Source organism: Dasypus novemcinctus, chromosome X, assembly GCF_030445035.2.
Source record: "Dasypus novemcinctus isolate mDasNov1 chromosome X, mDasNov1.1.hap2, whole genome shotgun sequence".
Lineage (NCBI taxonomy): Eukaryota > Metazoa > Chordata > Mammalia > Cingulata > Dasypodidae > Dasypus > Dasypus novemcinctus.
The window spans coordinates 32,910,476-32,935,694 of record NC_080704.1 but is presented as its reverse complement, the minus strand read 5'-3'; the positions used below and the strand labels follow the sequence as shown (position 1 = coordinate 32,935,694).

General features: G+C 35.3%; 1 protein-coding gene across 1 annotated transcript in view; it reads right to left on the bottom strand.

Annotated features, from left to right (window-relative positions):
• Positions 1 to 25,219, bottom strand: part of IL1RAPL1 (interleukin 1 receptor accessory protein like 1) — a 1,419,608-nt gene that overhangs the window by 881,372 nt on the left and 513,017 nt on the right. The window lies entirely within an intron of this gene.

Genomic DNA, 25,219 nt, shown 5'->3' with positions numbered 1-25,219 from the left:
CCTGTATATTTTCTGAATCATGTGTAAATATAGTAAATGTATATTTTTTGAATCTGGACTTGCACTTTGCAAGTAGTCACAAAATTTTGCAAATAAGTTTTACAAGACACATCTTTTAATGAATTTTAGGGCAAAGAAACTAAGAGAGCTGTAATGGAATATTTTATTCTTTATCACAGAGGCCCAGTGTCCTCTATTACACTCTGGGTTTTAGTATCTGGATGCACATTTGATTTCACTCAACTGGGATAAATCCCAGTCATGTATGCTTTTTCTATTCTGTATTTGTCTAGAAATAGCAGTAATAATTGGGATTTTTGGGGGGGAGGACAAGGAGAACATGAGTAACATATTGAAAGAAGGGAGTACTGTCTGTTCTGTCAGGAATGCATCCTCCTGTACAATACCTTTTCGTTCACTGATAAACAAAACAGCTAATTTTAAAACATGGTGATAGGACAACTCATCTTCTAACATCAGACGGTGGTTGAGGATAAATGCAAGCGTATCTCTACACATTATGTTTATACGTATGTAGCAAATGCATCATAAATAACTCCACATTCAAGAGGAAAGCACAAGACAAGTAGCATCTGGTCCTTTAATGAGTTTATATTCACAAGGTACAAACTGCTAATCTCTCCCTATTCATATATTCCGAAGGGGTGGTGGTCAGTGCCATCCCTTGCATGCCAATAGATGGCGATATTGTACCAGGCAGTTCTGTCCTTTGTTCAAAAGGCAAGGTTTTCCAAAATTATCCTGGTCTTTGTGAATTTCCCCAACATCTATATACATCGTTTGAAAATCCACGTAGAGAAAGGTCTCAGACTCTATCATTTGACTTGCTTTTCTACTAAAAGTGAAGAAAAGTTGGATTATTTCCTTCCTGAGTTATGTAAAAGTCACAGGATCAAACCTTTCATCCTTCAACATATTCAAATTTTCCACTTTATTCTTCTCATTTTATTTAAAACCTAAGCATAATCTTTGTACTATATGTAGAAGAAGAGTTCTGGATTTCCAAAGCCTACTTTCTGACCGAGAAAACAGCAGCCAATTCTATACTGCTGCAGGTCATTTAGATTTGGTGAAAAACCCATTTCTGTTGAATTAAATATACTTATCTTTAAAAGCAAATGTGTGGTCAACCTTTTTGGTCATTTCTGCTTTTAAGAAAACCGAAATGACTTTTTTCCCCTCCCTTGAGATGGAGGCAGATAATATAAGTTTCAAAAGTCATAGAACTTTAGAGTGGAATGTTCATTAAGTAAAAGTATTCTTAGTTTGAACTTGTGTAAAAATAGCATTTAAAAGTTTCTCCTACTTAATCTGCTTCATTTCCATGGATATAAATGGAAGAGGGACTCTTCAATAATGTAGTACACTTGGGGACATGTAAAGAAAACATGAAAAAATTATAGAAAATTAAAATTAAATGGGTGTAACAAAATCCCCACTTTCTTCGAAGCTTTTCAGACTAGCATTAAGACCATCAGGTTTCAAACAATGTAGATCCCTGATTAATAAGAGGCAACAGTAAACAGGAAAACAACTGAAATAGGGACAGGAAAAAGCAGGGATATAAGGAAGTTACATTTGAAAGCCTGGAATATTACAGAATACAGTGGAGTTAAGATCTCCTGCAGACACCTTTACTACATTTGTGCTTCCATAGTGGTTGCTGACTGGTATTTACACAGAACCTCAAAACTTGTGCTATGCAGAGCACATCTCTGAAATGGAATCAGTAAGAAAAGCACTGCTGAAAATGAAGCTATGCAATTTGTTTGCGCAAGCTGAACAGAATCAAATGGGTTTCCCCACATTTTTCACAAAAAGCAGTTCACGATCAACTTTGGCCAAAACACTGAATGCAGAAAAGTAGAAAGAAACTATCCTTCATATGTATATAGATATCCATATTTCTGAACTTTCAAAACTGAGGATGAACATGAAGAAACAAGAGGAAAAATATCTACTTATATAAAAGGATGTTTTCAAACAACCCTAGCTGTGGTGATGCTAAATCCAGCCGTGCTCTTTTTTCCACTTCTTTTCAATGCTACCCTCTTCACTGCTCCCTCTAAAGTGCAGAAAAACCTGACAAAATAGGCAGTAAAAAAGAATGATCCAAATAAAAACATGAATAAAAAGCAGGTGCATATCTAGGACAAAAAACATCAATATCAATTTGCTTACAGGTAAGACTGATCTCAATTTCTCCAGGGGACAAACATTTTTCCCTGACAAATGGTGAACATTGAAGCATGACATACTTAAGTCTATAGAGAGTAATAGTAGTCAGTAAAATTTTCAGGGCCATAGATTACAATGTATTCTATGTTATTTCTTCATAAAGATGTTCTATAACCCTTTGGTAGGTAAAATATAATTACCTGGAGATTTATTTCCAATTCATTTGTAAACTGCTCCGTGTTAGTTGCAAGTTATTAAAATCTACTTTTCCTGAAGACAATCATTAGGATTTTCTACAATGGCCTAGTATTTTTGGAAATGTAAATGTGTATCAAAACTGCTTAAAAGTCAATATTTTCCTCCCAGTCAATTTGAAATACACCCCAAACCATATCTTATAATGAAAGGAAATAGAAGATTAACATTAAACACATAATATAGACTGAAACCAATTTTTTAACTGGAGTAATACTGATTGTCTAATTTTCCAAGATCATTATCACAATGTTTTGCCAACATGGGTTAAAACAGCTAGGCAGCTCTAAAATATTTTGGAGAAACTATTACCAGATACACAGTGCCTAAAAAAAGACATAATATGTGTGCATTTCAGTTGCAAGCAAGTAGAAACTGCTAGGAAGGCCTTCTAATATTAAAAATAGTAAGACTGTCTGATGTAACTGATAATTGTATGATGTGTGCAAATATTTACTAGGAGGAAATTATAATGGAAGCATTGTGATGTTTTCTTAAAATTTGCTTTAGATGTATTGATTTTGTGGCCCAGTTTTTTATTTTTCGTCAACTTACTGAGAAAATAAGCCTTTGCAATACAAGAGAATATACCATTTATTCATACTTTGGCAAAAAACACTGGGTCTTTATTAATGACAATTTATCATGTCATCTGTTTTCATGTTTACAATTGGTATAGGTAAAATGGAGTACTCGGTAATGTCTAAAGAATCATCATAAATGATAGCATCACTTTATTAATATTTTATCTCTAGATTACTTGAGACAGAGCACACATTTACAGGTCAACTAGTTATGACTGGCAACTCAAGAACTTTCCCTATACCACTCTAATAACTACTTTTAAGGTGACCCACATATTCTAGGTAGCTGTCTTTATGGATAGATACTTATTAAACTGAAATCTAACTCTCATGGCTTCCACAGTTTCCAAGTCAGACTAAGCTTTCAAAATAGCTAAACCCTAACTCATTTTCATTGGCACACTTCTGAATATTTCATAATAGAAAACAAATTTCTTCTAAATGTACTTTCTTTCCTTCCCTAACTCATTTAGGTACTCCTCAAATGGTATGGTGTCTAGACCCTTCAAGATTTCTATCAGTCTACCCAGGATATTTTCTAGCTTGTCAAAATGTCTTTGAAATTTCAATCACCGATGTTGCAAAGAAACATCTGGCCCCAAAACAAGGGAGTTATGATTGCATTAGAGATCAAGGATAACAATAATAAGAACCCAAAGAAACCAGAAAATATGAGCAAATTAGGTGGAGATGAAAGGGTGAAAGGAAGGAAAGGAGGCAAAAAGAAGAAAGCAAGTAAACAAGACAACAAACAAGCAAAAGAACACCTGGTATATGCCAGCTCTTTGTTGACACATTTCATGGCATTTAGCATTAGAGGCAATATGAGCAATTCCACCACGCTATTGTCAGATAAAAGGATTGTCTTAAAGGCTTAGTAACTTATTCATTGGAAATAAGATTCTTCTGTTTCTGTGATCTTCATAATCTGGTATAATAGACGTGGACTAAGATAGCCATCACCCATGAGAGGTCAATAAGAGTAAACCTGGGAAAGCTCACAATGTTGGGATACAAAAGGCAACAAACTAAAGATACGTTGCTGAATTCTGACTGTTTGCATGCCCAAATGTTTATTCTTAAAACAAATATTTCAGCACTGAAATCAACCCACTGAGTCATGAAGAATATTAAGAGAGAAGGAATGTAGTATTTAACTGCTCTGCAGTATGTTCTGAACTCAGACCATTAGAAATGGGGGAAAAGTCAGTAAACACATCTGTATAATGATGGAATGGGGCACTTCTGTGGCTTCTGGGCTGCATCAGGTTTCATAATATGTTCTCTGGAGCCCATATAATGTTTTATATGAATTTGTAAAATTAGATTCCAAAGAGTTAATAATCTGGGGTTTTCACTTATGAGTCCAGATTTCAGAGTCTTTCCAAATGTGGACAATCTATTTCCCCTGGGACCATACTTCTAGAGGCCTAGGATCAGCTGGACTTCATGAGCCACATTTAGATGGGGTGTAAGCCCTATACTGTATCATCCACCGCTCCAGTTGGCCAGTGTGCCCACCCTTCTTTGTCAAGCACCATATTATTATACACAGTTCTCTTTGGCCATTGTGGATATTTGATTGAGGGGATCATTCACATTCACATTCTATGGGCATACCCTGATTTTAATAGCTCCATAGACTTAGGGACTCTGTGATCTTGGCCAAGCTAACCAACCTCTCTGTCCCTGAGTTTCCCTACTGGCGACAAGGGATAATAGAAGTACATACATGAAAGGATTTTGGTTAAGGCTAACTGAGTTAATGTATGTAAAAAGACTTAGGAAAATGACTGGCACAGAGCTCTATAGTGTCAGCTAATATGCTTCTCTTTCCTTTCCTCCACCTACTCTTTCTTTTTCTTTTTCTAATCATCATCATCATCACTGCTGATAAAATATGCACAATTCCGAGAAGACTACTTGGAATTCCACCCCTCCTCACAACTGACTAAAACATATCTGGCTTATCTGGATCATCTTTGAAATTCCTTCGTTTTCTATAGCATTATTAAGTATTAACATATTACATATTTATTAGTATTATTAATATCATTATCATCATATACTTTTAATTCTAATAGCCTATTCTAATAGAATTTTATAATCTCACCACCACAATTAAGCTCCTCAAATGCAGGGTATTTATTCTTCCATGTATCTCTTTGAGTAGAATCACAATATATACTACCTGAAGGAATAAATGTTCACAGCCTTTCATCAAAACACCAGATGATGTTGCACAATACCAAAAGAAGCTCTCATTATCGCTACTTCTTTTAATTATATAGCTTTTTAACTACAAGGACACAATAGATGTTGTTACAAAAGTAATTCTCATGCATGAATATCCTAAAATAAGGATATATTGATTGGAAAACCTTATACTGGAGAAAATCTTTGGATTCTTTTCTTCCTATTAATCACAAACTTGGAAAACAGATTTCTTTATTTTGGGAGTCAGGTCAAATCACTTGTACAAAACCGACGATTTGCTTAACTTAGCCTGACAAGCTCTCTCACCGATTGTTAAACAGTATTAGCTGTTAGGCTAGGTTTATTGATAAAGATAATACCTTTATTCATCCCAGAAATAATTTTCCTAGTGTTTGTTCTACAAATGAATAATCTAACAAGATAACTTGATCATCTTTTGGACATCTCTTTTATTGGATGGCAAGTATAGATTTTTTTAAAAAGGGACTTATTTTCCTAGGGATGGAAGAGTGGCGGTGGAAATAAAATGTGCAGTCATGCCCCACTTCTAGTGCTCCCATGCTCAAGTCAGTACATAATAACCCAAACAGAAGCAAATGCTGAGATGCAAGCCTGTCAACGCTAAACCTGGGGTTATCTCAGTGATGCATCCATCCCTTAGAAGAAGATTTCCTTTGGTGGCTTTTCAACCTATTGCTTGACTACCTGTTTCCCAACAATATTAATTTCTCTGGTCCCTTTCTTTCTATCTGAAAATGTGAGCACAGCCTTGGAAGGTTTTGTCCTGGTAACTGTGTTTGCTTTCACATAATTTTTGTCAATTATTTCTTGCCAAAAATATTTAAGTTGTTTTAGCTATACAGATTTTATCAGAATCATTAACTATCACAGGTCAGAGTTTCATTTAGTATTATCCCAGAACTAAAGTAATCAAATTGTTATGTGTAAAGGACATTATAAATCAGTTAGTCCAAATCTCTGGTCTCACAGATTACCATAGTAGGAGAAGAGATTAAAAAGTATTCTCAAATTTGCTTGGCTAATTGGTGGCGAATCAATACCTCAAATATTCAAACATACCACACCAGCCACTACTGAATAATTATGAAGCACTGAACAAAAGCTTGTCAAGAAGCAAAATTCTCATCCTCCAGATTACATGCTTCTATACTGAACTTGAGAAGCTCCTCATCTTGGTGCAAGTCATGAAATACGTTTAATTGACTTAATACGATACTGTGATCTCGTATACATTATCACTGAATACAAAATGGGTTTCTACTTTATCAACCAAGATGGGATAGGATGGCTCTTTTATTATTAAGGCTTGCTACTGCAAGCCCGGTTTGTTAAGGAGATTATACATCTCTTAGTCTTGAGAGTTTTAGTCCTGGTATTTTAATGAGGCTAAATTTAGGTATGTGCATCACTCATATATATGAAAATAAATACAAGGTCATCTCTAATAATATATGCATCATTCCCAAACAAAGTTACCACCTGTTTTAGTCTCTGAGGATGCCAAAAACAATATACCAGAAATGGGTTGGCAATTACAGTGGGAATTCATAGGCTTAGAAGCCTACAATTCAGAGGTCAAGAAAACTGTCCAAATCAAGCCATCATCAGGTGACACTTTCCCTTGAAGGACTGGCTGCTGGTGATCCTAGACACCTCTGCCACATGGCAGCATCTGCTTGTTTCTCCCTTCTCCACACTCCCTTACCTTCAGCTTACTGCATCTGTAGCTCTCTCTCTCTCTTCATCTGAATTTCATTCTCTTATAAAGGACTCCAGTAAGAGGACTCAGATGAAGACTGGGCCACACCTTACGGGAGTAGCCTAATCAAAAGGCCCTTGACAAAAGTAACCTAATCAAAAGTTCCCACCTACAACTGACTCACACACACATAAAAGGACCAGCTTTAAGAACATGATATTCTGTGTTACATACAGTTTCAACCTCCCAGTCCAACCTCTGGACACCCAAAAAGACATGTTCTTTCCAAATCCAAATGTATTCATTCCACTGCAATATCTCAGAAAGCCTTAAATCATGTCAGTAGCAATACTAAGTACTATTAATATTAAGTATTAAGTAATAATAATACTGAATATTACTAAGTATTATGAAATATTAAAGTGTGGTTTATCCTGGGGCTCAAATCCCTTCAATCAATGAACCTATGAAACTTATAACAAGTTATCTGCTTCCGATATTCAAAGGAGGGGCATTTATAGGAAAAACATTTCCATTTCCATAGGGAGAAATTGGAAGGAAAGCAGGGATCATAGGTACCAAAAAATTCTGAAACCCCGAAGGGCACAATCCATTAGATTTCAAAGTCTGTTAGTGGTCTATGGAATGATTTCTTGTTCTCCCAGCTTAATGGAGTGACAGCCCCACCCTTCCCAAAAGATTGCCCAGCAGGGATGACCTCGACTCCACCCTCATCAAACATCTGGGTGGCGGCCTAAGTGGAGGCTCCAACCTAGTAGAACACTGGGGTGAAGGCCAGATTCTTCCCAATTCCTGAAGAATAGGCTCCATCATGGGAGAAAACTGGGGTGGAGACGAGACCCTCAATCAGTTGGGTAAGGGCTCAACCCCTTCAGAACAGTGGGATGGCAGCCAGACACTCCCTAATCACCAGGGAATGTGCTCTAGCCTCCCTATCTGAAGATTGGGGCAGCAGCACTCTTCCAGAACACTGAAGAGGAAGGCCTGCTCTCTTCAAGTACCAGAACAAACTCACTTTTTCCACACACAAGGGTGGGCTCACCCTCGTGGCCTGCCTAAGAAGATGTGTTCGGCCCAAATTTCAGCTTCCATGGTTCTGCCTTTGAGAGGATTTTTCCCTCCATCTGTCCCTTGTAGTCTACTCTGGAAGTTCCTTTCATACACATTTGGCAAAAAAAAAAACTTGTCGGTTTCTCATACAGTACATAGGGGGACTTTCCATTGATCCTGTCTGGATGACTGCATTTCCAATCCTGACATGCACTGAAATGGCTCACTAGTTCCACGTTCAGTTAAAATCTAAAACGGGCAATTCATTATTCTTTGGGAATTCATTTTCCAGAAGCTCAGGTTTTTCCAGATCATCAATATCTGGTTTCTTTGTGCCCAGGAGGAGTTCAGTTCTCAACTTACCCCTTTCCAATCACATTTTGCTAAGCTTCAAGTGGAAGACATGAAGCAATTTTCACATTTATTTCAGAAATCTTCTTAGCTAAATATCCAGGCTTGTCACTTCAAAATTCTGCCCCCTATCTGACGTCAGAATACAATTTTGCCAAGTTCGCTACCACATTAAAACAAGGGCTGCATTTCTTCAAGTTTGCAATGACATATCCACCATTTTTGTCTAAGACCTCATCAGAAGTACACTGAGTTTCCATATTTCTACCAACAGTCTCTTCAATGCAATCTAGTACATTTCTATTAAGCACCTCATAATTCTTCCCACATACCAACCAATAAGCTGTCCCCACATCTTTAGTATTTGCATTATCAACTCCCTACTTTCCTGGTACCAGAATCTGTTTTAGTCTTCTAGGATATTGGAAGCAATATACCAGAAATGGGTCGGCTTTTACTATGGGAATTTATAAGCTTACAGTTCCAGGGCTGGGAAAAATATCTACATCAAGACATGATTAGGTGATACTGCCTCCCAAAAGAGCAGCTGTCAGCACTCCTGGACTCCGCTGTCACAAGGAAAGGAACCTGGTGGTGTCTGCTGGCATCTCCCTTCTCTTCCAAAGTTTTCACCTTCCATGGCTTTCTTTGGCTCTTTCTCTGTTCCTCTTAATTTCATTCTTTTATAAAGGACTCCAGTAAGAGGATTAAAACCCACCCTGGGCCATGCCTTACTGAAGTAACCTGATCAAAAGGTCCCAAAGCAATGGAGCAACTTTAAGAACATGATTTTCATGGGGTACACACAGTCTCAAACTATCACACCGACCCCCTCGTTTTTTTCTAATTTCCTTTCACTGGTTTCCATGATAATAACCAAATACAAGTCTGACATCTGCCTGAAGAAAATGGCACAACAGCACCCACAAATACAAGAACAGTGATTGCAAATGATAGTAATTTACACCCATATCTGTCTAAGATTTAGCACTGTGGTAAACACACAGCGAAGCTTATCCCATAACTGTGTAATAAGGAAACTTTATACAGATATATCATAAAGCAAAAATGTAAAGAAAATAATATATTGCATTCTCAATAGCTGTGACTTACTCTAAGATGAATTGTGCTGAAGCTCTGAGAATTCAGACAAGTATTTATTGCCATACATACACAGAAACATCAAGAAGCAAACATTAAGTAGACAATCGTGCGGCTTTATTTATGGCTGTCTACTGACTCATGACATCTGCCACAATTTTTCCACTTCACAGAACAGAAATCCAGATGCACGTAAAAGAAGACTGACCAAAATGTCATTTTTTTTGACATTTGATTTGACCAGACAAACTGTAGAGCCCTTCAGCAGTATGCCATAGAAAGGATTGTAGAATTTTCAATTTAGGGTACAGGGTTGCCCAAAGCTGGACAATGATTTGGTTTCAGTTGAGTGATATATAATAACTGATATAGATACTTTGCTCCAAAGTAGTATTTTATCAGAACATCCTTTAACCCTCTCCTTTAAATGAAAGATTTGTAATATATTTTACTCAGTTAAACCAAGCAAAAATTACTGTAGTTTCATTATAAAGTTTCTTATAATTTTTAAAGTAAGGAAAAACTGTTTGTTTGCATTTTATGAACAATATGAGAACCAGAACAAGTCAGCCTTTATGCATGGATACATCAAGAATAGCCAAAAACAATGTGTTAGAAGTCAAATGCCAATGATTTTGCCATTATTTTTCAGTAACCTTCACTTCAGTACTATAGCAATGGATTAATGAGAGGACTCAGTTTCAAAATTATGTATGTGACTATGACACTGTGAAATCCACATTTTATTTTAAGAGGGTCAGACTGATGGTTGTTTAGCAACATTCTGATAGCATGATAATGTACAAATTAAATTTTGGCAAGGCCTATTAAAGTAATTGTATTTCAGACTTTCCACTATAACATAACTGTTACTATAGCTCTTATAAAGAAAAGACTTCAAAATGGAGTTCATTAGAATAGGTACACTGTACTTTGCATAGCCACAACTGATACGTTGCCTCCCACGTGGACTCCACAAAGTTGTGCCATATAATTTCCAATAGAAGGCACTACTACACTAGAACCCACTTCTTTACTTTTTGAACACTCACAATAGAGTTTATTTTGTGATCTGACTCTGATTTCTGTCTGTATGAAGAAAGTGTTTATGTCCCCCCAAAAAAGAGATTAAAAATTACTTTAAAAAATAGCAGATGATTTTTAAACTCTACACAACAATAAATTGCCATGAAGAATGGTATCTACTTAGAACAGAGAAAACAGAAAGCTAGACTAAGAGTAATAAACAAGCAATGTGTAAATATCCCTATATCCAAAATTGGTCAAACCTTATTAAGTTAGTAAACGAAATACAGATAAATCTGAAATCCTACCCTATACAAAATAAGCTACCTGGTCTTATATGTTCATATTTAATATCCAAAATTATTCACCACTTTAAATTGACATACAAGATGTCATTTCCAGGAGATGTTTAAATCCTATCCCCAATCAAGCTCTCCAAGTCACTTATCTACATATAGTATCCAAGTCTTAAAATTTCTGCTAAGGTAAATTAAAGTACTTGAAACACAGCAAACACTATATAAATGCTGGCTTTTAGCTATAAAATGTATATACTCTACATTTCTTTCTTTTTTTTAAGGTTATCTAATATTTAGCATTTGTTTCAAAATGTACTTTTGTTTTTAATAGCAAGCACAGAAGAATATATTAATAGGTACCATACCACTGAGCTAATCAGCTGTGTTAAAGCCACTCCTTAAGTAGTGATAATAAAAATTCAGGGATGGAAAGCTTCACTGGCATATAAAATTTCTAAAATCTGAAATAAACAATTTGAAAGCAAAGAAATAAAATTTTCAACATATGAACAATCACAGCACTATTTTTTGTATGTTCTCTAAACAGCACAGAGGCAATCAATGACTCAAAGGTATGAACAATGCCCTCGTTAAAAAGTGAGCCATATTGATTGGAAAATTCTAAATTGTTTCTAATGCGCTTCCCCAAAGGAGCCAAGGCCTGCTAGTCCTTTGGACAATATAGATTAACTCTTCAACAAATTAGGCAGTATATTCAGTTCAAAAAATATGTGCTCTAAAGAACAGTAATTAAGGGAAAGCAGAGTATCACCTGAGTGCATAATAAGCATATTTTATATTCTTGAGTGACATGGTTCTAAATGTCTTTTGTGTGATTTTAAGTGAAAAATATGGTTAAGAACTTTCTGCACTCATTTATATCAAAACACACTTTACTCTCCCTCCTTATCTCACTATATCAGATATGGATGAACTATATATCTCATTCATAGATGAAAGGCAATCAGTCCTCCTTTGCTCTTCATAGGATCACTCCCTTTTCTTTCTAGGTCATGGTTCTGCCATATATAAACATCCTTTCCTTATAGTACCTAAATGTGCCTAAATATTTACTACAGGAAACAAAACGTAGACCAAACAATGGCAAATACCTTGATAGAATATCACCCCCGTCATTTAATATGAGGGTTCTTTAAAGAATTGCTCATTATTTTATGAACCTTGTCACTTTCATTCCTTCCTCAAGCTGGCTTTCATTTGCACATTTATACTGAGCATACTTTCAGCAAAGTTGCTCAAGACTAAATCTCCAAATATAAAGGATTCTTCAATTTTTGTCTTTCTCCACTCTGATAGACACTTGGCCATTTTAAATATCGCTTTCTTTACATTTAGAAAAACCATACTTTCCTTTTTACTTTTCTGCCTTAATTATTAATATTTCTTATCATTCTCCTCTTATGGTGATTCCTCCATTGCTTGCTTCATAAATATTGGCATGTCAATGGATACTTTTATTTGATTTCCTTCTTCTTCTAAAATCATATCCACTTCGGGCAACCAATAATTTCACAACCACTCATATACTATAATCCTCAGATCCAACCCAAGCTTTTCACTAAGCTCTAGATTCATGTATGGAACTCCCTCTTAAATATCTTCCCTGAACTGGTCTCAGACAACTCATAATCAAAATATTCTGAAATGAATTTATTACCATCTCTACAAACAGACTCCATTCCCTCTTGGTTCTCCAGAATAACAGCACCATCCATGTACTCATTTTGAAACACAGGGAACCATCTTTTATTTTTCCCTTTTTTCTTATCCTGCATCCAATGAAAAACTAACGGTAGCTTGAGAATATTTATCCCAGAAATGCATGTTTTTAAAGCCTGTCGATTCTGGTAGGTGTGAACCTATTGTGAGAGGGACTTATTGTTTAAGTTATTTCAGTTAAGGCATGACCCAGAGGGGTTATTAATCCGCTTTCTGGAGTCTATTATAAATGGGATGAATAAGAGAGAGAGAGGGAGCGAGCATAAGCAGAGAGAAAGCCACTGAAACAAGAAGCTGAAAGCAACAAAACCCTGAAGTTAAGGGACAGAGCAGCACACACTGCCATGTGCCTTTCTATGTCACAAAAGTCCACAATCACTGGCAGTTGGACTTCAGGGAAAAGCATCACTTGACAATGCCATGATTTGCACATTTATCTCGGTCTTAGAATTGTAAGATTTTAAGCCAATAAATTCCCATTGGAAAAGCCAACCTATTTCTGCTATATTGCATTTTGGCTTCCTAACAAACTAAAACCACATTAATATGCAAATTGGAAAAGAATGAAGCGTTCTCATACTTTTCTCATAATATTAATTAGTCTTTTAACTTTCCCATTTCAAGTATTCATCTTCTGATATTACAATTGTTGATATCTGATAAAAGCAATATGGGCATTTCAGTCAAAGGTCGTGTAATTATGCTTGAAGGGGCTATTGTAAACACGAAATCAAGAAAAACTAGTAAGCATTAGCAGAAAGTCTGGAACACAGTACATATCCAATACTTGCTAGTTATTATTAATTTATTATTATTAACATTGCTTCCTTCACATTACTGATAGCATAATCTTTCTAAAATAAAAAAAGGTTTAACTCACACTCTTGTTTTATGCACTTTAATATCCCTCAAGTACTTACATAATCATATCCAAAAGAGGGCACAAAGCACTCTTGAACATTAGAAATGTGTCTTTTGCTCTGGCAATACCCTTTGCAGCTTTCTAGACATAAGTACCTTCTTTGATGCCAAGCATCTTCAACCCTCATACCTTTGTTCATACCATTACCTCTTACGGGAGGATGCACCAACCACAGGTACAAGAACATAGGCATCAAATCACCTACCACTCTGACTAATGACCACAGTAAAACTTGGCTTACCCTAAATGACCTTTGCTCCAGCACACTCAATAAAAAATTCTGCCCTCTTAGTATCCTACTAATTTTTTATTATAACACCCCAGGGTTTTATATATATAGCACTATTATAACACCCAGACCCTATATTTTATGACAATGTGAATGGTGCCCCAAAGGATAATGCAATATAATGACTCCTAGTATTTTCTTTCACAGACTTTTTTACCAGTCTACTGCTGGCTGTGGGACTGCATGCGGGGCCTGTGCTTCATTTATCTTTGTGGTCCCAAAATTTAGCCCCGAGATTAGCACATTTTAGGTGATCAAAAAAATATTCATTGGATGGATGGATGGATGGATGGATGGATGGATGGATGCTATTCCTTCCTTCCCAAATTTTATGATTTCTAGTTATAGCACTCATGTATTAAGTGTGCTTTCCTATGGTGGGCACCTGAATCACAGGAAGAAACAACTGTGGACCAGAAAATCCAATGAGAATAAGTCCAATTCATTCTGACAATTCATCAACACCAGTCTCCACTTATTTCAAATGTAGCAGCACTTCTTTGTATAAAAGTAAAAATTGGGTAAATACATACTTAAACTCTTTAGTCTTTTTTATTCCATAAAAACATCTTTTAAATTCATTTGAGTTGTTAAGTTCACAATTATTTGTATGGAAACCTTTTCTATAGCCCTCCTGAGTTCTGAAAGTGACTGTTTTATGAAGGAGCTGTTGAACTACTGAGTAAATAACATGGCTTTAGAAATTATCATAATTATATATATTTACATAACATACCACAATATCGCCAAGGAATTGTTACTGTAATTACATAAAATCCCACATATAGAGTTTCTCTTTCCTTTATTCATGCAATATTTTTAATCTTCAAGGCTTTACTCAGGATAGAATAAATAATGATGCATTATCTCTCCACGGAATTTTCATAGGAAGCAGATTGTTATTATAAACAAAATAAGTTAACACTGAAACTTTACTCTATGGGACTTTGGTTATATAACTGTTGTTGGCCTTCAAATTGATGTAATGACCTAATTTTTTTTCTGGGTAACTAAACGGATCTGGTTATAAACTTATGTGATTAGGATTCTATTTGCAAATTTACAAAGAGAAAGAGACATGATTAAAGAGCCGAAAAATAAGTTACTTGGCTTCAATCGCCTTAACTTTTTTAAACCCGTGATTGATAAACCACTCTCCTTTCTTGGTATTCTTCAAGTTGAAGTTCTCCTGGGTCATACTGTGGAATGGCTTTTCTTCTGTATCTACATGCTTACCTTTCTCTCACTCCCAGCTCACATACCACCATGGATTAGTCAACATCTCTGAGACTCTCAAATTTATGTCAAGCAACCACTCTTCCAAAATGTTCAACGAACCTCTATTCAGATTCTTCCATTGCAGCATGACGAATGACATTTTTAAGCATTATAAAATGTCTTCAAGAAATAATTCCAAACAACAAAGCTATTTAGAATTACCAGGCACTTTTATGAAGGAGGTATTACACAAGAGGGTAGGTATTACACAAGAAGTAGCCATGTTTTCCAATGGAAGAAATTATTTAATAAATATATCTTTCAGAAACATTTGTCAAAATGTTTGCGATTCTAAGTTCCAAGTATATTCCAGTGAAAATAGTATTTAAAAAGGGACCATGATCTTTATATTATAGGTGCATTTAGAGAGAAAGAAGCTCTGAAATATACACACACACATATATATTTATATATAAATACACACACACACATATATATATCAGAAAGATTTTTCTTCTACAGATCAAGAAAAAGTGAACATAATTTTTTTATTTAAAAAAGCATAATACATTTCAAATATGCCTTCTATATCAAAATATTAAGACACTGGGCTAATTTGTACCCTTTCTATATAGAAATTGAAGGGGAACATTTCATTCTTGAGAAAATAATACCCTCCAATATTGTCAAGATTGGTTTAGTTTGATAAGAAAATGGCAAGATAATTCTATAAATTCAACATTGAATACAATATTTTTCCAGCATTTTCTTCAAAATCTTCAAATTGATTTAGAGCAGACCATCTTATTTCAAGAATGGACAATTAAAAACTTCTTTATAAGGAAGATATCAATGTTCCGTGTCAGCCAACAGCAGTTACACATTCAATCTAATAGATATATTTCTTTCGCTTCTTCATTCTAGTTGTTAACTGTTTCTGTTTATATTTCACAGCAACTTCCAACATACAAGCAAAACGAGACTGATTACCCAATAACTTTATTATCCAGAGGTAAAGTGTTTTCCATTTCTAAATGTGTCTGGATGTCACAGAGAAACCAAAAATTTTGTGAGTCCCTACTATATTTATTACATGTATTTCTCTAGAGAATTTGGCAAAGAGATCATATAATAGCAGAATGTGACAGCTCTAAAGCAAAAAATACATCATCTAAATTATTCCTCTCATATTATATACATAGGATCTAATGGTAGTATTGGCTAAATTCATACACATTTGTAAGAGAGCTACACTATAGCCATTGATTGAAATAAAAAGTCCTCTATTTCAAGAATCTGCCAGATATTTTTTTGCCTGGCTTCAAATCTATGATGAAACATCCGTTCTAAACGAATCAAATTTTATTAAATGATTGTCTGGTTGATTTACTTGAAAACTAAATAATGAGAAATTGAGGGTTTTTCTTCAATGGTGGAATACAAATACAAGTGAATAATCATGGCCACAGTTGAGAAGCAGCATGTTGCAAATACTCTAGGTTAAGAAAGTACATAAAATATTTGAAAGGAAACACTGCAAATACTACCCTATTTACTGCAGACACATTGGTGCTTTGTAAATATTACTTTGCACAGACTAATTGTCTGGATCACAGTATAATTAAATGATGTTGTTGTATGACTAATACAATTTTAAATGATAAAAACAGTAAAAACTTATTAATGAAAACAGAAAATAAATCTGAAGAACGAGAAAAACAACAGCAATACTTCCATTGACCAAACATATATGCTGCTATATGCACTTTTCTTTTTTAATTCCCAATAGATTTTGTTTAGTAGAGTAAATATTTACTGCTCAACACTGCCCATTTGAGATCATGAAAGTTGTAGAAAAAAAGGTAAACATAATTCTTTGTTTAAGATGCTGAAATTTGAGTTAGAAAGGGATATACTAAGAACAGAGAGAATATCACAACTTATAAATCACATCTAGATACATTTTATAGACAAGGTACTTTAATGAAGATAGGAAATATAATTTTGAGGAAATTGGTTTCATTCAGGAGTGGTTAAAGTGAGTTCATGAAGAAGTAGCAGTTTAATTGTATGGATGTCTTATCAGAAAGTGGTAATACAATAAACAAAGGCACCAGGATGGTATAGATTTAGGTGTATTGTCAGTAAGGGAATTATTATGAGAGGAAGAGGGCCTTAGCAATCTGCAGGAGTAGGACTGGATAAAAATACTGGATAAATGATTAAACAATTTTGGAATTCCTTGAATTAAAAAAAAAGGTATAATCAAAGCACAGGGACTGGTAGAATAATCTGGCAACAGGATGCAAAATAGCCTGGAATGGGAAGAAAAAAGAAGCAAGAGACAAGTTAAAAACTGTTGTAATTTCTCAAATACACAAGATTGAAAATTTAGTGAGAGTGAAAAAGAGATAAAGGTAACAGATACCATAAAGAAAAATAAACTGAAATTTCTATAATCTACTGATAAGGCAATGTGAGGACTATTTTTGAAACCTAGAAATGTGATTTTTTAAAAATTTTTCCTAAATGGAAAAAAAAATGTAGGGCAAGGTTGGGGGGCTGTGGGTATTATAGCAATGGATTAGAATTACTTTAGATGAAATGCAATGGAAAGCGTTATTGTTGAAAGACTTTCATTTTTTAAAAAAGAACTTTCCAGCATGCCAGAGAAGTTATACCATGTTCATGAATTGAAGCTAACCCATAAAGCTGAACATAGGAATATGGAAAGAACAGAAGAGAAGACCTACTCTTCTGGTCTCAGTAGGCTCGTGGAAAGAGGAAAGGAGACAGACTTAGGTGAGGGAGATTTTCCCTTCCTCATGTGTCAAACTGGAAGATGAAGTATGCTATGCAAACTGTGAGAAAGAGTGAAGACACTTCTGTCCCCATTCTGAATTTTAGGAGGAGGCTTCTGTACAGAATTACTCAATGAAAACACAGGAGCTTATGACTCTAGCTTATGAAGCAGCCAGACATAATTAGACAGAAAAATGACATAGTTTACCCTCATAAGTCTTCTGTACTTTTCGTAGGCCAGTCATTGGGCAAATTCCAAAAAGGATAAGGTAGCCTCAAAACAGAAAGAGAAATGATAACTGAACAAAGATGAAAGACACAGCAGACACTTTAAGGAATGGAATTGTGGCAGCTCAATAAACCAGGGATCTTACAGGGTTTTAACTAATCTGAGAGAGACTAGGCTATGAATTTTACCAAATTCAGTTAGCAGATATGACAGGATGCCCAACGGATGTAATCTGCCATCAACTTCCCAAGATTCAGCTTGAGATGAAGGGATGCATTTTCTTTCAACTGTCCAATATCATAAAATACTTTTCCCCATACCCCAGATGCTATTTTATAAGGAGTAGAGGAGGAATCTCACACACAGAGCAAATTTCAAAGAAGTCTGACTTAAACTAAAGAAACTGATTAAATTATTAGATTAGAATAAATTTAAACAAGATAAGACTAAAATGAGTTGACTTCATGACTTAGCAGGAGGGAAGGTCCTACCAGTTTTAGAGAAAAAGTCTCTACATTATTCTTATCATTGATGAGTGAAATGCCAATAATTTCAGAGCCTGTAACTAAAACTATAAATATCATCTTTCTTTTAAATTTAGGAATACTTATATCATAAACCAATGATAAGCATCTTTACAACCATTTCCTTTCCTTAATGAGGAGTCAGAGAATCCACATAGGTGGGGGAAAGTGGCATCCCAAATCAGGCAAATAACATTTGATTACTTTTTGTCTATAGTACTTACTTTAGATAACTTCCCTGTTGCAGGTGATATCAGATAGGTGCCATACATTCCAATTGAATTGGGATGGCAGCAGAGAAGAGAATATTGATGAGATGAGCATTAGGAAAATAGGGCCTATTGTATGAATACATTGGAAAAAATGAATCTAATATCTAAGGATAGAACTAGAAAGATTAGGGAAAGTACCTCAGGCAGAGAAACCAGAACAAAGACATAGGAAGTTACAACAGGCATGTCAAAATCCAGGCTTTCCAAACAAATTGTAATCTCCACAAGGGCTGGATCATTTCAGTTTATATTCTTAGCCTTTATAGTGTCTAGTACAGAGAAAGAGTATGTGTGGGAGTTATATCTATACTCCCTTTCCTCCATCATTAGAGATGCTGTTAATTGATTTATTTAATTGATTTAATTGAGTCTAGAGTTCTTTCCAACATAAAACTTCCCAACACAGCACAGCATAAGCTTCTACTTATTTATTAGAGTTGGCACATGTGATAAAATCTGTTTATCCTCTCTGGACTGACACATAGCCTAAATAAATGTTTATTAAATTGAAGTACTGCACAAACCCATGGGGGTGAAGAAAAGGAATTCTGAAAGATAATTAGTTGTCAGGTCTAAAAATTGAACAAATATCCAAGCATTTCAAACCTGGATACCAATCCAAAAGTACCTTTAGCTAAACTATTCAGATTTCTTATCTCATCTAAATAACAGATTTCCGAGGACAAAAGCTAGTAATTCCAGAGGGAATAACAAAGCATTCAGAGACAGGAACTGAGATGAGACACATAAGAGCTTTTGATGATTTTCTGATGATCAACTGTTTCAGTTTATAAAATCTTAAAAATTCAAAAGGATACAGTGCTCCTTTAAGAAGGGAAGAAACTCTATAGCCTGTTCCATTTGAGGGCCAGGGGAAGAGAAACTCAGGCAAGAATGTTGCCCAGCAGTTAGGGAAAACAACAACAAAAATAAGTACTTCCTTTCCCCAATTTTTGAGATCTGGTTGGTAGTGTCAACTCCACGGCACCCCTGCCTTACCTCAGTCTAAAGCATGTACATACTACCATTATGCCAATCAGGAGCTCCCATGGGAATTTAGACCTTGAGCGAGAGAACACAAAGCTAGAGGATGGTTAGAACAGAGTTACCATGGTTGGAATGTTTTAGAAAAACTTTTCCTGAGTCCCTGCTCCCTCTTAGAAATGTCCTTTTCCAGTACATCATTGAAGTCTCTGGCAGACAAACAATTCTCTAACTGACCAGTGCCCCTCATATATTTTCTCATCTTTATTAAGCTAAGCAGACCCAGGTTCTCTCTCACACTACCAAAATGTAAACCCTAACTATACAAATGGAGAGTTAGGATGGAGAATTCAACAGGATTACCTTGCAGGGATTCTCAGGACTTGAATTAGTTGCTCTTTTTCAAATCTTCATGTACCACAGATTTCTTTAATTATATGAATACATGATTTCTAAAATTTTTTTTATTTCTTTAAGTCACTTGGAAAATATATAAGGGGTGGTACTGATTTTGGAACATATCTGCTGTAGTTAAATAATATTATCTATAGAATTGTAGAGAATAGAATTCTCTCGTGTAGTACATTTAGATACATAAAGACACATATAAAAGCCTTGATTAAAATGAAGGTATTATTAACTTCATGAGCCAAATTTTAAAACATTTTTCCTTATTAGTTATTTATATCTCATTTTCCACTATTTAAGGAATTATCATCCACTAATTTGTCAGAGTGTATGAAAACTACAGGAAAATATTAATAACCCAGATGTGTTCAGATTCATTTTTTCTCCTTCCTCCTACCAACTGCATACTCATCCCATATCAAATGTACCAGCAGGGCCAGAATTATGTGGCCACTTGCTAACTTTGGCACATGATGTCTCAGGATTAGGCAATGAACAATGTGGAAAAACATGGCATTAGGTGGTTGGAAGCAAGATCCAAGGGAATCATTGCACAAAAGAAATCTGGATGGGCCCCAAGGACAAGAAAGACAACTGATATCCATCTGTGTCAGATACACATTAGTTTCATTGCCTCTGTACCATTTGTAGTACAGCCAACCTCCCAAGTACCAGAACAGGAACAGCAGAAGGTGTTAATTAGGGTGCTGATATTTGCTACTTCAAAGAAAATTCCATGCACTCAGAGGTTCATATAGTAAAGACAAAATTATGGCTCTACAAGCATAGGATAACCTAGCTAATACAATTTTAACAGTTTGGAGGCAATTTAAGTTCACTTCAATGCTTAAACAAAGGAATATGTGAAAATGAAAAACATTTTTTGTTGGGATCTTTCACATGGACAAATGAATAAAACAAGAGCAGAAATATGTTTTGTATTATTAAGCACTAAAAAGAATTCCCACCTCAAGATAGCAGGCAGATTCATACATTTTAAGAGAATACCATATAAGACAAAGCTTCTAGACATGGTTCATATCCCATGCATGCCCAAAACTCTAATTCCTGAATTATAAGAGAAATGAACTGATCTAGGACCAGATGATCATGGGGTGATCTGTTCTTGAGCAATGTAAGAGCTATTACCTCTAATAAAATTTCATTTCTACTTGTAAATCTACAAGCCTCGCATGTTAACTTTTTGACAGCATCCTCAAGGGCTGGTGGGGCTTGTGGTAATGTTCAAGAAAGGAGGACAAAATTAAAAGCATCCACCAAGAAGGGAACAGAAGTAAGAAATGAGACTTAGCTACTTAAAAAAAAATGTCTTAATAGAATTGTATGACAGAAGATAATGGATAGGTTTCTCTGTAAAAATATCCGATAAGAAAGGGCAGTGGCTGTGTGGATGTGTGTGTGTGTTCTTCTGAATGCATGATCTTTATGTAAAATCTGAGAAAAGGCATGATGGGTGAATGGGTTTAGTGCGCACTTGGTCATCTTCACAAAAATCTGTAGGAACAGAGAGGAAGAGAATGGATAAGGAATAGCCCTGGGAAATCATTTATAAAAGTCATATATAAATATTGGTGACCAAAAGAAGTGATTACCATATGTATGCATACATATATTTTTCTCATTATGTTCTTTTGTTTGGAAGGAAAGAGTTCACTTTAAAACAATCTATATATTAGATTAAGTTTCCAAATATTTAATATTTTCCTCACATCATTAGGACAGAAGAAATATAAAATTAACTTTTTTTCTTCTAAACGTGTACCATAATATGTAGGTAGCAGAGAATGTCATTAGTAAAAACATTTCAATACATTTCACTTTGTACTTCAATTTCCTCATTGCACTGAAATGCACAGTTTCAAATACATCTGATGAAAGTTTCCCAAATTAGCATATGCTTCCCTTTCAATATGGACATCATTAAAGCAATTTACCTGAGCTGGCAAAGCAAAGAAAGCTAAGTGCTTGAATCTTAATAGGTTTACCGATTTCATAAATCCAGACAAAATGTATTTGCTGGGAGAGGGGGGTTAGGGGGGAAATATTCTATTGCAAGGACAAAAAAAGCAGTCTTCTATCGAGCTGTTTTCAGCCAGCTCTGATTTACCCTGACCTGCACCATTACACTGGAAATGTAGACACCATGCCCTTCAAGCATTCACAATGCAGCAAGAGTTAATCTTCTAGAGACCTAACTGACCATAACACTTCTACTGGTTAAAATCCTCTCTGGCTTCCCTTTGCCTACAGGCTGAAATCCAAATTCTTTAATAAGGCAGAAAAGGTTCTTTACAATCTGGCGTCAACCTATCTTTTCTATCCCATCCTATTTCTCTTCCCCATTCCATTCACCAGACTTTCCAAATACTTGAAGTATCCAGAATCTCTCAAACACTAGCGCTTTAATTATTTTGTGATTTTATATCTATCGTCTGTGTGCCAGAACGGCCTTACTGCATCTCAGCTCAACCCAAAAATTCTTCATTGGCTTTTTTCTTTTAATATTATTTCATTTTTTAAAAGATACTTAGATTACATAAATGTTACATAGACTATATAAGGGGATTCCCATATGTCCCACTCCCCACCCCTCCCACATTTTCCCACTTTGGCAACATCTTTCATTAGTGTGGTACGTTCATTGCAATTGATAAACACATTTTGAAGCACTGCCACTGAGCATGGATTATAGTTTACATTAGCTTTTAAAACCCATCTTGCATGATATCTCCTCCCTGTCACTAAGGCTCCAGGTAGATTTTGTTTGTTGTGTTTCAGTAGCACCAAGTACATGTCTCCCCAGTAATACTTATGAACATTTATCTTAATTGTATGTTGAAATGGCTATCTTCCTCTTTTGACTGAAGAAACCATTTCCCACTCATCTCTGCATTTCAAAAGATCAGGAGAGTACATCTCACTAGAGTGGGAGATGGGTAAAAGCTACTCAACGAAAAGCAGATGGAATAAAATCTCATCAAAAGGTTTATCTCATTTCACAAAATTACATGATGGGTATGCACAAAACAATTTGGGTTCTTAAAAACATTATGGGACTGATAGGAGTAATGATAGAAAGTATCAGTAATTTCACTGCATATTTCGTCAATCTGGATAAAACAAGTCAATGTGTATTAGGCCAATATGTAACAAAATGCATTATCTATTCTCAAAGAGAACTTAGTATTAAAACTATACAAAATTCAAGAAAATCTAGTAAATTGAAACCATTGAATATAAGAACAGATAAAAAATGTTGTATTATGCAAATATTTATTTCATTAAACAATAAAGTCTGTAGACTTTAATTTTCTATTGCTTACGACAGGCTGTCAAGGGGATAATTTTTAATTAATGAATTTATGACTTATTTTTATTATGAATTAAATGTATATTTATACATTAGGGAATTGCTCAACACTATACATGAATTATGGATCACCTACAATACTCATATCAACCCTAAAAGCAGATCCCATTATCAGTTCCATTTTAAAAAATGGAAAATGAAACTGATAGATTACAAAATTATGCTATGCTTTAGGAGTAAAAGTTGAGAAAGGAGAGAATATCAAATAAACAATTGTCCCTCCCACCCTGCAACGAGCATTATAAACACTACTAATTGCACTTCTTTGAAATTTTTGTAAGATACTTAACTGGCATGAAATGGGCTGTTTGGTGGGACTTTAAATGATGGAAGTGTTCTAGCTTAACAATAAGAGAACATTTTCCTTCACTTAACTTTTTCAACCAAGCCCGCATACAACTGTGATTGAAAAGCTAGTATTTTCCTCATTTCCCCAAGACATTAGTGTTTTGTTTTGAGTGTACAATTCTTAATCTGAATTGAGACTACTTAGAAAATCCTGTGATCTTGGGCCCACTAATGGCATGAAATATATACAACTATTAACAAGTAAGTGTTTAAATTTATATCCAACAGGGATTCTAGAAAGCTTTTTTAAAAATACAATATAGAGGATATCTACTTCCAGGATGGTAGAATGGGGATTTCTGTGCATCTTCTCCCCCAAGGAACAACCATAGTTAGAGAAAACTATTTAAGAACAAGCATTTAAAGGTTCTGTAAATTCTCCGAAAGGCAAACAACAAATGAGGAGGCATTTATTCAAGAAAATCTACTAAATCTCAGTAAGTACAGGGAGAGGCTGTGGCACTTGAACCACAACACAGTCATTCCTTACACCCTCCCACTCTCACCATGATGATGGAAGATCTAACACTTGCAGGCTGAGTCAAGCCCGCAGGGCTCTGTCATCCGAGCACCCAGGCTAGGTCTAAGATCTTATCTCTCCCAGAGGGGCATGTGGCCAGCATTTCTCATATCCCCCAGCTCTAAGGGGCACAGGCTAAATTTCTGACAAGTATAGCAGAGAGAATGAGGGTTCCCTTATTCCACACAGCTACCCAGGAATAGGACAGAGACTCTAGGAATATTGGAGCCAGGCCCTGATTGCCCTTGTTTCAGCTCACTCACAGGGTGGAAAAACACAAAACTGACTGTTATCCAAATTACTCAATAATGTATTGATAAAATTACGTAAGGATCTTCTTGAACTTAATCATTCTTTAGTTATATATATCTGAATTTACAAGAATTTACTTGATTGAAAAGGAATATTTAAAAAATTTTAAACTATGCATCTCTATATGTTTAAGGCAACTTTAAAAAAAAATTATTATTGAGGTACTGGGGCCTGGGAATTGAAGCTGGGACCTCATATGTGGGAAACCAGCACTCAACCACTGAACCACATCAGCTTCCCTGAGTTGGTTTTGTTTTGTTTTGCTTGTTCTTCTTTGTGTGTGTGTGTGTGTATTTTCATGAGGCACTGGAAACTGAACTAGGTACTTCCCATGTGGGAGGCAGGAGGTCAACAGCCTGAGCCACATTTGCTCCCGAATATAACTTTTAATGTTAATTTCTATATTACCTGAGAAATCTATTTCAATATCATTTAAT